The sequence below is a fragment of the Mus caroli genome, chromosome 9, assembly GCF_900094665.2.
Source record: "Mus caroli chromosome 9, CAROLI_EIJ_v1.1, whole genome shotgun sequence".
NCBI lineage: Eukaryota > Metazoa > Chordata > Mammalia > Rodentia > Muridae > Mus > Mus caroli.
Window position 1 is genome coordinate 34,766,746 of NC_034578.1, and position 13,883 is coordinate 34,780,628.

Genomic DNA, 13,883 nt, shown 5'->3' on the forward strand with positions numbered 1-13,883 from the left:
ATGGTCTTGACAAATGGCTCTTTGGTAACAGAATTCATTTTTTGAGAGTTAACAGATAACCCTGACCTCCAAATACCCCTCTTCTTAGTATTGGTAGTAATGTATATGATAACTGCCTTTGGGAATTTGACCTTGATCCTTCTAACTGTGCTGAACTCTCACCTTCACACCCCTATGTACTTTTTTCTCTTTAACTTGTTTTTCATAGACCTCTGCTATTCTTCTGTTGTTACACCTAATTTGCTGATGAACTTTGTACTAAAGAAGATTATTGGTTTTGCAGGATGTATGACTCAACTCTACTTCTTCTGTTTTTTTGTCATCTCTGAATGTTATGTTCTGACAGCAACAGCCTATGATCGCTATGTGGCTATCTGCAATCCACTCATGTATAATGTTACCATGTCCCCTAAAATCTGTTCCTATCTTATGCTTGGTTCATATTTGATGGGTTTTTCTGATGCCATGATCCATACTGGATGCATCCTGAGACTGACTTTCTGTGATGGGAACACCATCAATCACTACTTCTGTGATCTTCTGCCTTTGATGCAGCTCTCCTGCACAAGCACCTATATAAATGAGGTAGAGATTTTCATTGTAGGGGGAAAATATATCACTGTGCCCAGTATTGTTGTCTTTATTTCTTATGGCTTCATCCTTTCTAATATCCTCCAAATAAAGTCCACTGGGGGCAGATATAAAGCCTTCAACACCTGCAGTTCTCATATAATTGCTGTTTCCCTGTTTTATGGGTCATGTGCATTCATATACCTGAAACCCTTCTCTGTTGGATCTTTGAATGAAGGGAAAGTGTCCTCTGTCTTCTATACCATTGTAGTCCCCATGATGAACCCTTTAATCTACAGTTTGAGAAATAAAGATGTTAAACTTGCCCTGAGAATAACTTTGAGCAGGAAATAGTTTTAGTAATAAGGTTATTATCTTTATGACAACTGTGTCAAATGCAAGATTTTAAAACTAGTTATTATTAATTAAAGGCTTTGTAAAATTGTTAATCTATTGTTTGTTCCGTGATTAAATAAAATAAAAATGATTAGTCAGTATCATATTTGACAATGCTCTTTAATTATGTCTCTTTAAAATTACTTTGTTCTGATTCATTTGTTTCTTTTTTCAATCATTTATTTATTTATTTATTTATTTATTTATTTATTTATTTATTTATTATGATTTTATCTTTATTTTATTTTTTAGGTATTTTCCTCATTTACATTTCCAATGCTATCCCAAAAGTCCCCCATACCCACCCACCCCGACTCCCTTACCCACCCATTCCCCCTTTTTGGCCCTGGTGTTCCCCTGTACTGGGACATATAAAGTTTGCAAGTCCAATGGGCCTCTCTTTCCAGTGATGGCTGACTAGGCCATCTTTTGATACATATAGAGCTAGAGACAAGAGCTCCCGGGTACTGGTTATTTCATATTGTTGTTACACCTATAGGGTCAGTTGTTTCTTTACTGATGAAAATTCAACTTCAATCTTCTTTAATCACATTAATCATATTAATATTCTACATATATATTTAATATAAATATATATATATATATAATACATATATGCATAGCCCTATAAATAATGAGCAAGATTGTAGAGTTTATTGTGAATAGAGGACCTTAGTGTAAAAATGCTCATTAAATAAAAAGTTCAAGGAAATCAATTAGTATTGATTTCAAGTCTAGCATGTTTAATATGGACTCAGTCTACTGCATTTTGAAAATATTATATATCTAAGACAATATTGGGATAACAAGTCCCTTTCGAATTTTGGCTGTGGATTCTCCCCCAATATAATGCTAATTCAAACGACATTTCCTTGTTTTATCATACCATTTTGGGATAGAAAATAAGTTGTTATTTTCAATTTTGAGTATCAAAATGCATATTTTGCCAGTGCAGTTAGAAAAAGATTGGCTGAAATTTGGACTTGTGATTTCCTACTAAAAGATAATGAAATGCTTTCAGAATGCTGTATTGCTCTGTGGACAATGCTTTATGCTATGATTTCTATTTGACTGATGGATAGCTCCTCTTTGGTTCTTTCAGTATCTTGTTTTCCTTGCTAAGGTTTTCCTCTATGCTTTTCAGTGTTTATATTTGAGACGTATTCCTCAGTTGTCTGAGTCCTAAATTGATTTCCATGTTTTACTCATCTGCACATTTGTAAAGTATGCCTTGGAAATTTTTATTTCTATATATTTTTCTGTTCTAGACAATTCATAATCTAAATCTGAATAGTATATTTTCCTTTATGATTGCCTTTATATATGTTTGTGACATTCATCCAAGCTTTAGAATGAGTTTGTGCTATATTTTTACATCTAAATATATTTGGAACAAGAGAAATAGAAGATACTGCTTATCCATTCAGTAGTTAATATATATTTGTTAAATTCACACAAAATAAGCTACATGTTTTATATTGATTTTATTGGTTTATTTTGATTCACACAAAATAAGCTACATGTTTTATATTGATTTTATTGGTTTATTTTGTGAGAGGTTTTAGTTTAATTTTATTTGTTTTTCATTTGGCATTCCTTATTTTATTCACAATTCGTTTGATTGCTTTTATGTCTGCTTGAGAATGAACATAAAGTTGAATGGATAAAGAGGTGGGAGGATCTGAAAAGAGTTGGGGGAGTGGAAAATGATGAAAATAATATATATGAAGAAATATTCTAATAAAAGTATAAAACTGGTAGATAGTTATTTATAAATAATGCTCTAAAATGCATTTACTTATTAGAACCAAGTTTATTATATAGACATATGTTTTCAATTTCATTCACTACCACTTAGAGAAAGAACATGGTGACTGTTTCTAATTTTTCAAACTGTTATCTTAGACTATTAAGTGTTTCTGTTTCACTACATTCTGTTCCATTTTTTATGGTTATAAGCAACATATGAAAGGTGTCAGATCTTCTCCACTACCATAAACGTTGGTTATTGTTCTTCTTTTATATTACCCCAGATGGGATGATTTTGGGTTTTATAGGAAAACGAGCTTAATATCAAATGTGTATCCTGTGAGGTGAAAGTAATACAAAAATATACTATGCAAAAACTATTTTCAAATCAACTGCAGAACGTAATCCACCTCAGTACATAGTGATAGCCAATACTCATGACACTGGCCTGCTCCCATGGTCTGCAGCATCTTTCAGGGTACTAGGAGAAGGTGTCCCTTAAGGTGATACTCATGGAAGCAGTGGCAGTAGGGACAGCAGCTTTGAACCATTGAGAAACAGAAACATGGGAATTCCACTGACGATAAGCTCATGCACAGACTTTGAGAGCCATCTCAATTGTACTGTCCATGAATTAGCATGATTTTGGTTTGTGCTACATGTCATCAGAAGGTGACTGTGGAAAGATATTGGAACTTTGGGCTTGAAGATCCATTCAGTGTTAAGAGCTCTATTGTAAAACAGAGTTGTTTGTTTTCTGTTTGATTTTAAACAGAGAAAATAAAAGTAGTAACTGCTCCTTTTTTCTCTTTTTTTTCATTTCAAAGTTTCTACCAGTGTATCAGTGATGGACAACAGAGAGACAGGCTGTAGAGTGTTTGCCTAGTTGACAAAGCTGCTTTTGAATGCGGGTGGTTCTGTTCTTTTGACACTACACAGTTTTATAATATGTGTTAATGCTCTATGACAAATGCTCTGATTCCTGGTGCCAATGGTCCACTTCAGTGTATATAACTGAACACTCATCCATCTGTTCTCTCTCTCTTTTTTTTTAATGGTGCTTAAAGAGCCCATCCTTTTCAAGTCATCCATATCATTCCTTAGGCATCTTATCTTTGCTCAATTGTTAAAGAATGGTGGCTTATTTTCATGGGTTTTGTATTTGTGTCTAATGCATGCTTTAACATGATAGACGCAATGCATTGTGTAGCTGCAGTTTTATGGAAAAGTCAATCTTGTAGGAGTTGTTTTTCAGATCTTCAATAATTTTTCCTTTAAATTTCAAAAAAAAAAAATAGCTATGTGGGATGTTGTGTAGGAGCTTGGAAGATAATGTTGAAAACAGTGCAAGATGGAGGCCTTGTGAAATTTCAGAGGGAAAATTAAAAGATCTTTTCAGGGCTATCTTTTCATTATAAAGATTCTGTAATTTTGGTTAGCTGGGGCTGAAGAATCAGGTGTGATTAAGAAGATACCAGAACTACTAAAGAAAAACTGCACTATTAGGACTATTGATGCTAGTTAGCTGGAGGTAGAAAATAGCGGTAATTAAGAAGAGACCAGCATCATTGAGTGGAAATCTTCTGGGAAGTGTTTTCTGAGAGCACAGAGGGTGTGTTCCAGAGATAGCCAAAGTTGCACTTTGTGCTGTGGCTGTACTTGGTAACATGTAAGACTCACCCAGGTGGTACTGGTTTCAAGACATGAAAGGTGCCATGAAGAGCACCTGATGCTCAGCACTGTGAGAGGCCATGCAAGGCCATTGGAAAAAGTGCAGCCTCTGTTGTAGTTGATGGCCCAGGACTTGAAGGGGTCATGCAACGGAGTTGAGGCTTGGCACTATGAAAAGAGCCTATGAGAGGCTATTGGTGAAGCCTAGTCATAGCAGAAGACAGCGGTGTTTTGGAGATGCCAGTACCATGAATGTCTGTCTACCAAGAACAGCAGCAACAATGGAGTACAGGCACTGGGAGCCTAGAAGATGAGGTGTGTGCTACAAAGGGCAGAGCTGGAGAAGTGTCCCAAGCCATTGGAGGAATTCAGAAAATTATGAGTGAATTCCAGACATTGGATAGTTGGAGTTTGATTTTTCTTTTGATTTTGAGTGTACCCTGATATTTTCCCCTCTTGATGGAAGTATTATAGTGGAGCCCACAGTAAGAGATTTTAATTTTAAAAAGACTTTAGATTGTAAAAGAGATTAGATATTTTTTGTGTACTTATTTCATTTACATTTCCAATGCTATCCCAAAAGTCCCCAAACCCTCCCCCACCCACTGCCCCACCCACCCACTCCAACTTCTTGGCCCTGGTGTTCCCCTGTACTGAGGAATATAAAGTTTTCACAACCCAATCAATGGGCCTCTCTTTTCACTGATTGCTGACTAGGCCATCTTCTGATTCATATGCAGTTAGAGACACTAGCTGGGGTGGGGGGTACTGGTTAGTTCATATTGTTGTTCCACCTCTAGGGTTGCAGATCCCTTTAGCTCCTTGGGTATTTTCTCTAGCTCCTCCATTGGGGGCCCTGTGATCCATCCAATAGCTGACTGTGAGCATCCACTTCTGTGTTTGCTAGGCCCGGCATAGTCTCACTAGAGACTGCTATATCAGGGTCCTATCAGCACAATCTTGCTAGTGTATGCAATGGTGTCAGCGTTTGATGGCTGATTATGGGATGGATCCCTGGATATGGCAGTCTCTAGATGGTCCATCCTTTTGTCTCAGCTCCAAACTTTGTCTCTGTAACTCCTTCCATGTGTGTTTTTTTCCCAATTCTAAGAAGGGGCAAAGTGTCCACACATTGGTCTTCGTTCTTCTTAAGTTTCATGTGTTTTGCAAATTGTAAATTATATCTTGGTTATTCTAAGTTTCTGGGCTAATATCCACTTATCAGTGAGTACATATCATTTGAGTTCTTTTGTGATTGGGTTACCTCACTCAGGATAATGCCCTCAAGGTCCAACCATTTGCCTAGGAATTCCATAAATTCATTCTTTTTAATAGCTGAGTATTACTCCATTGTGTAAATGTACCACATTTTTTTNTATCCATTCCTCTGTTAAGGGGCATCTGGGTTCTTTCCAGCTTCTGGCCATTATAAATTAGGCTGCTATGAACATAGTGGAGCATGTTTCTTTCTTACTAGTTGGAACATCTTCTGGATATGTGCCGCGGAGAGGTATTGCGGGATCCTCCAGTAGTACCATGTCCAATTTTTTGAGAAACCCTCAGAGTGATTTCCAGAGTGGTTGTACAAGCTTGCAATCCCACTAACAGTGGAGGAGTGTTCCTCTTTCTCCACAATCCCGCCAGCATCTGCTGTCACCTGAAATTTTGATATTAGCCATTCTGACTGGTGGGAGAAGGAATCTGAGGGTTGTTTTGATTTGCATTTCCCTGATGATTAAGGATGCTGAACATTTTTTCAGGAGTTTCTCATCCATTTGATATTCCTCAGGTGAGAATTCTTTGATTATCTCTGAGCCCCATTTTTTAATGGGGTTATTTGATTTTCTGGAGTCCACCTTCTTGAGTTCTTTATCTATATTGGATATAAGTCCTCTATCTGATTTAGGATAGGTAAAGATCCTTTCCCAATTTGTTGGTGGCCTTTTTGTCTTATTGAAGGTGTCTTTTGCCTTACAGAAGCTTTGTAGTTTGATGAGGTCCCATTAGTCAATTCTCAATCTTACAGCACAAGCCGTTGCTGTTCTATTCAGGAATTTTTCCCCTGTGCCNATATCTTCAAGGCTTTTCCCCACTTTCTCCTCTATAAGTTTCAGTGTCTCTGGTTTTATATGGAGATCCTTGATTCTCTTAGATTTGACCTTAGTGCAAGGAGATAGGAAGGGATCAATTCACATTCTTCTACATGATAACCACCAGTTGTGCCAGCACCATTTGTTGAAAATGCTGTCTTTTTTCCACTGGATGGTTTTAGCTCCCTTGTCGAAGATCAAGTGACCATANGTGTGTGGGTTCATTTCTGGGTCTTCAATTCTATTCCATTGGTCTACTTTTCTGTCCTTATACCAGTACCATGCCTTTTTTATCACAATACATTCAAGCATCAGCAACAGAATACTGTTGTGTTTTTATATTTTCTTTTTCCCCCCTTTTTATGTGATATTTTCTTCATTTACATTTCAAATGTGAACCCCAAGGTACCCTATATCCTCCCCTGCTGCCCTTCTCCCCCAACCCACTCACTCCTGCTTCCTGGCGCTGGCATTCCCCTGTATTGGGGCATAGAATCCTTGCAAGATCAAGGGGCTCTCCTCCCATTGATGGCCAACTAGGCCATCCTCTGCTACATATGCAACTAGAGACACAGCTCTGAAGGGTACTGGTTAGTACATATTGTTGTTCTTCCTATAGGATTGCAGACACCTTTAGCTCCTTGGGTACTTTCTGCAGCTCCTTCATTTGGGCCCTGTCTTCCATCCAATAGATGACTGTGAACATCCACTTCTGTATTTTCCAGGCACTGGCATAGCTTCACAAGAGATAGCTATATCATGGTCCTCTCTGATAAATCTTTCTGGCATATGCAATAGTGGCTGGGTTTGGTGGATGTATATGGGATGGATTTCCAGGTTGGGCAGTCTCTGGATGGTCCTTCCTTCCATCTCAGCTCCTAGCTTTGTAACTCCTTCCATGGGTATTTTGTTCCCCATTCTAAGAAGAAATGAAGTATCCACAGGTTAGTCTTCCTTCTTCTTGAGTTTTATGTGTTCTGCAAATTGTATCTTGGGTATTCAAAGATTCAGGAATAATATCCACTTATCAGTGAGTGCATATCATGTGTGTCCTTTTGTGGTTGGGATACTTTACCCAGTATGATGTCCTCCAGATCCATATATTTACCTAAGAATTTGATAAATTCATTGTTTTTAATAGCTGCATACTACTCCATTGTGTAAATGTACCACACTTTCTGTTTCCATTCTTCTGTTGAGGGACATCTGGGTTCTTTCCAGCTTCTTTCTATTATAATTAAGGCTGCTATGAACATAGTGGAGTATGTGTCCTTATTACAAATTGGAACATCTTCTGGGTATATACCCAGGAATGGTATTGATGATTCTTCCTGTAGAACTGTGTCCCATTTTCTGAGGAACTGCCAAGCTGATTTCCAGACTGGTTGTACCATCTTGCAATCCCACCAAAAATGGAGGAGAGTTCCTCTTTCTCCACATCTTTGCCAGCATCTGCTGTTACCTGAATTTTTGATCTCAGCCATCCTGCCTGGTGTGAGGTAGAATCTGAGGGTTGTTTTGATTTGCATTTTCCTGATGATTAAGGCTGTTAAACATCTTTTCATGTGCTTCTCAGCCATTCTGTATTCCTCAGTTGAGATTTCTTTGTTTAGCTCTGTACTCTAATTTTTAATGGGCTTATTTGATTTTCTGGAGTCCATCTTATTGAGTTCTTTACATATATTGGATATTAGCCCCTATTGGAATTAGGGTTGGTAAAGATCCTTTCCCAATCTGTTGGTGGTATTTTTGTAATATTGACATTGTCTTTTGTCTCACAGAAGTTTTGCACTTTTATGAGGTCCCATTTGTGGATTCAATTGTCAACCTTACAGCCCAAGCCATTGCTGTTCTGTTCAAGAAATTTGCCCCTGTGCCCATATCTTTGAGGCTTCCCCCCACTTTCTCTTCTATAAGTTTCAGTGTCTCTGGTTTTACGTGGAGTTCCTTGATCCACTTAGACTTGAGCTTTTTACAAGGAAGCAAGAATGGATCAATTCACATTCTTCTACATGATAACCACCAATTGTGCCATCATCATTAGTTGAAAATGCTGCCTTTTTTCCACTGGATGGTTTTAGCTCCCTTGTCAAAGATCATGTGACCATAGGTGTGTGGGTTCATTTCTGGGTCTTCAATATTTTTCATTGATCTAGCTGCCTGTTGCTGTACTAGTACCATGGAGTTTTATCACAATTGCTCAAGGTGATTCCAACATGGTGATTCCAACAGAGGTTCTTTTATTGTTGAGAATAGTTTTTGCTATCCTAGGTCTTTATGTTTTCTTATGTGGAGACAATAAATTTTTTTCTCTAGACTGTTTCAACTCAGGTAATTTATCGTACCTTAACTACTGCTCCTTTCATCTCCCTCTCGCAAGTGAGGAGATTACAAGAATATGACATTTTACCTAATTCCAGCAATAAAGACTGTCTTTTTTCTCACATTGTTTTAAGAGGACTTTGTCTTGCATTAAATGTCTGTAGCACTGAGATTTTATTTGTATGTCTTATATCCTATTCCACTGATCCATTTGTGTGTCTCTGTGCTAGCTCTATGTTGCCTAAGAATCTATGCTTCTATAGTATAGTATGACATTAGATATCACAATGCAAATTACAATGCTATTTTTAATTTTTTTTTCCATTTTCACACTCTGTGGTTAGAGTGAATTTGTCAAGTTTTCACTTATGGGGAGAACAGTATTTTAATTTTTTTTCTCTATTTTGTTGAACCTCTAGATTTTTTGATACTCCTCACTTTGTTATATTTAATGCTTTCTCACTAACTACATGGGAGGTCTTTCCATGTTCTTGAATCGAAATCATTGGTTTTTGATGTCTTGCAAATTTTTTCTTTGGATGTTTTGTATGTACCTCTTGTTCAACTCCTCTACTAAGTTCTTCTTTTAGAGGATACTGAAGAAATATTGTTTTCCTTCTCTATTTCACAATGGCTTCATTCCTGGGTCATACAACTGCTGCTTTAATGAAAGTGTTCATCAAAGCTATGAGAGTTTCTCAAGTCTTGTAAATAGGGGATCTTACCATCTGTTAATAAAAATATTTTAAGGTGTTATTCTCCAATTTTTCACTCATCAATTTCTCTTGAGGTATTTTCAGGACAGATTACTCTATTAAATAAAAGTTGGGAGTGGACATCTGGTATCCTCTTTTCTTCAGAGAGAATACTTTCAACTTTTATTGTATTTATTGTTCTGTTACCTATGTCGTGCCCAGCTTTATTATTATGATTCTGGAGAGCTATATCTTTTTTTCTGTCATCAGTAATGTTCAGATGTGTTAGACTGAAGTTACTTATTTGGGATTACATTCTATGAGATGGGAAATGGTGGCTAACAGAAGCCGGAAAATAGACTGTAACTCAGACTGTATTCCCCTTGTGATTTTTAGTTCCCCCTTGTGATTTTTCACTAGTATTTTTGGTATTTTCCAATAACGCCCTCCCTACCCCCTTGGGTTGCGTTTTTTTCCTTTAAATACCCCTTCTCCCAGCTACTCCGGTTGATCTCTCCTACCCCTGCATGGGATACAAATTGGTCCCAGCATGCTGGTTCCTATCAATAAACCTTGGGTGATTGCAGCAAGGATGATCTCTCATGAGTTATTAGGGTCGGGGGTCTGAATCATTCTGATACTTGAGTGAGGGTCTCTCCTCTTCGGAGAACTTTCAAAGGGAACATTAACTCTTATGATAATGTGTATTATTCAAATATACAAAAGCAATTAATTATTAAATCATTGAAATGTACATCATGAAATGAAAGAAAATTTTAAAAATTAACTTATTATACTAGTAAAAATTTGATTTTCTTTGTGAAATGACTGTGGTTTTAAGAAGTGTGATGCACTGAAATATGAGTTTTACAAAGGACACTGTCATGTTACATACCACCTTAAATAGAGAGGCAAGGAATTACCTTTACCTTACATTCAGTTCAGCAGTAGAAATTAGTACCTGCAGACTTTTACTGACCATTGACACTTTTTTATTCAGTGATACTCAATAAACCCAGAGAATCATATGGGATACTTAGGACTTTTACCATTGTGCTATATACTTAGCCAATGAGAATTAACCAAAAACATTATATTAAAATATTCATAATCAGTCACTGATTGTCTAAGTGTTTCAGATTGTAGCAAGTGAGTTCACATTTTACAAAATGTTAAATATTTGCTTTCTGACTGTAAGTAAAAGTAACTCTGGACATTCTTTGTCTTAATGCACATTTAGATTTAAGTTTTATTTAATTATTTTGTGTTTCTGTTTATACAGTTTTAGAAATAGAATCTTGCTATATATTCCAGGTTTCTGTGAAATTAATTGTATTATGAAAAAAAGAAAGAAAAAAACATGTCAACTTGCTATCCTTTGACCTTAGCCTTCCTTCTTGTGAGATTAGAGTTATGTGTGACCACAGAGGAGTAGACACAGTTCAAATAATGTGAAGTGAGGAAACTGAGCTATGGATTGATACCTTCATAAGCAGCTCCTTTTCACTGACCATAAAACTTAAACCCACAATTTTTATTCATACATTTGAGAACAAATATAGATCAAGGTGAGTATTTACATAATATCTGAGGCAGTTTTCTTATACAATGCTGGAAAGGTTTCAAATATATCTGTAAATTAACCTCGCCAATTTCAGGGCAACCCTTACCTCAGTTTTATATACACAGTCAAAATTAGGATATAGCACATAAAATTATAAGACCAAACTCTTATGATGATTTAAGTAGGTACAGAACCAGATACTTTGTATTTAATAGAAGAGAAAGTTGGAAAGAGCCTTGAACTTCTCGGAACAAGCGGAAATTTCCCAAATTTGAACTCCAATGGCTTACTCTCAAGAACTGATAAATGATACCTCATGAAACTAGAAATATTCTGTAAGGCAAAGGACACTGTCAATACTACAAATCAGCAACCTACAGACTGCGGAAAAAATAGTCACAAATTCCACATCTGATAGAGGGCTCATATGCAAAATATGTAAAGAATTCAAGAAGCTAACTTCCAAAAAACCAAACAACCCAATGAAAAAAAATTTAAAAAGGGGGGGGGAGATAGAACTAAACATCAATTCAGAACAGAGGAGTTTTGACTGGCTGAAAAGCACCGAAAAAAACATTCAAATTCCTTAGTGTTGAGGGAAATGCTTATTGAAATGACACTGAGACTCCACCTTACACCAGTCAGAATGGCTAAGATCAAAACTTCAGGTGACAGCACATGTTGGTAAGGATGTGGAGAAAAAGGAACACACTTCTATTGCTGTTGGGATTTTAAAGTGAGACAACCACTCAGAAAATCAATCTGTAGAATTCTCAAAAGATTGGAAATAGATCTATCTGAAGATCCAACTATCCACCTCTTGGGCATATACTACTAAAAAGGTTCCCTACCATGCCATTGGAGCATGTGCGACACTGTGAACATGTCTCCCTTGTTTTGGATATCCAGTAGCTGGAAACCACACAAGTGTCCCACAATAGAAGAATGGATACAGAAAATTTGGTTCACTTCCACAATGGAATACTACTCAGCTATTAAGAATGAGGACACCCTGAATTTTACAGGCAAAGGGATGGAACTAGAAAATACCGTCCTGAGTGAGGTAACTCGGACCCAAAAGGATGTACATGGTATTTACTCACTAATAAGTGGATATTAGATGAAAAATGCAGAATACTCAGGATAAAATTCATAGAACTCGAGAAAATGAACAAGCTGAAGGGTCCAAGTGAGCTTGCCTCAGTCCCACTTGGAAGGGAGAAGAAAGCAATCACAGGAGGGTGGAGGAAGGGATGTTCCTGGGTTGGAGGAAGTGTTGGGCCTGAGTGGGAATGGTGACAAGGAGGATAACATGAACATGTATTGGGTGGGGAAAATGGACTGAAACCCTGAGGGCCAACAGAAAGAAAGGAAACAGGAAACTTTGAGAGGTAGAAGGTAGGGAGACCCTCCAAAATGTACCATGAACCTGAGAGTTGAGAGGCTCTCAGAACTCAAAGGAAGGGACCTTAGATGAAATGCCCTACAATAGGGAAAGGAACTTGCCAAGTCCACTTCCAGCATCAAGTGAGGGATGGGGTTGCCATTCTACAGCCAAAAACTCTGACCTATACTTGGTCCTATCAGAAAAAAAACTTCAGGGACAAACATGGAGAAGACTCTGAGGAAAAGGAGGTACAGCAATAGGCCCAATGTAGGATCCAGCTCAAGGAGAGGTCCCAAGCCATAACACTATACCCGAATTTATGGAGTACTCACAAAAAGGGCACTATCATGACTGCCCTCCAAAAGATCCATCAAGCAGCTGAAAAAGTCAGATGCAGATATTTACACCCAACCAATGGACAGAAGCTGCTCACCCCTTTGGTTGAATTAGGAAAAAAGCTGAAAGAAGTGAGGAGGAGGGTGAGCTGTAGGAGGGCCAGCAGTTTCAATTAACCTGTACCCCATGAGGTCTTTCAGACACTGAACCACCAACCAGGTAAGATACACCAGCTGATATGAGGCCCCCAACACATATAGGAGGAGAGGACTGTAGTGTCTGGTTTCAGTCAGAAAAAATGCACTTAACCCTCAAGAGACTGGAGTCCCCAGGGATTGGGGAGATTTGGTGGAGTGAGAGGTAGAGGGTGGGGATATCCTTGTGGAGACAGGGGGGAAGAAGGTATGGAGTGTCGAGCAGTCAAAGGGTGGACTGGGAGGGGAATAAAATCTGGAGTTTAAAAAAAAAAGAAAATTAAATAAAATTTAAAAAAGAAATACTTAAGGAATCACCGAAGAATACATAATAAAATATATGAATCATGCTTGATATTTGTAAACTCTTTAATGATGGGCAAATTCTCATGGAATCAGTATTATATGTGAGATATATATTCCATTTTGCTATTGATTTTCAGATACTCAACTTCTCATAATTTCTACTAATGATGCATTAATCCTGATTTATTTTGTTACTAAATTCAAGAGCACTTGGTGTTCATGGCAGATATTTCACTATATCCTCAAATGAAATGACATTCTTAAATTATTTCTATTCTTTTTCATTTAATAAGAAGAATGATCAGACAAAATTCATAATATTTCAACAATTTCTAGATTACATAAATGAACCTGTGAGGCAGAAATATTCAGTAACTTTTCTAAGTGTATAGCTTTCATTTTAAAGTAATGAGGGTAAAATCATTGGTCTCGTTAATATATTTTTGCACGTAAGCTATGAGCATTTTACTTGGTAAGAAATTTTCAATATTTATCAAAATTATTTATTAGGGTGTAAACTGGTTTGAATGAGAATGATCCCCTAGGTTCATGTGCGTGGATGCTTGGTCCCTGTTTGGTAGAACTGTTTGAGAAGTATTTCAG

The 13,883-nt window shown here is 37.2% G+C and overlaps 1 pseudogene; it reads left to right on the forward strand.

The window, feature by feature from the left end:
• Nucleotides 1–924, forward strand: LOC110301894 (annotated as a pseudogene).
• The last annotated feature ends 12,959 nt before the right edge of the window (nt 925–13,883 follow it).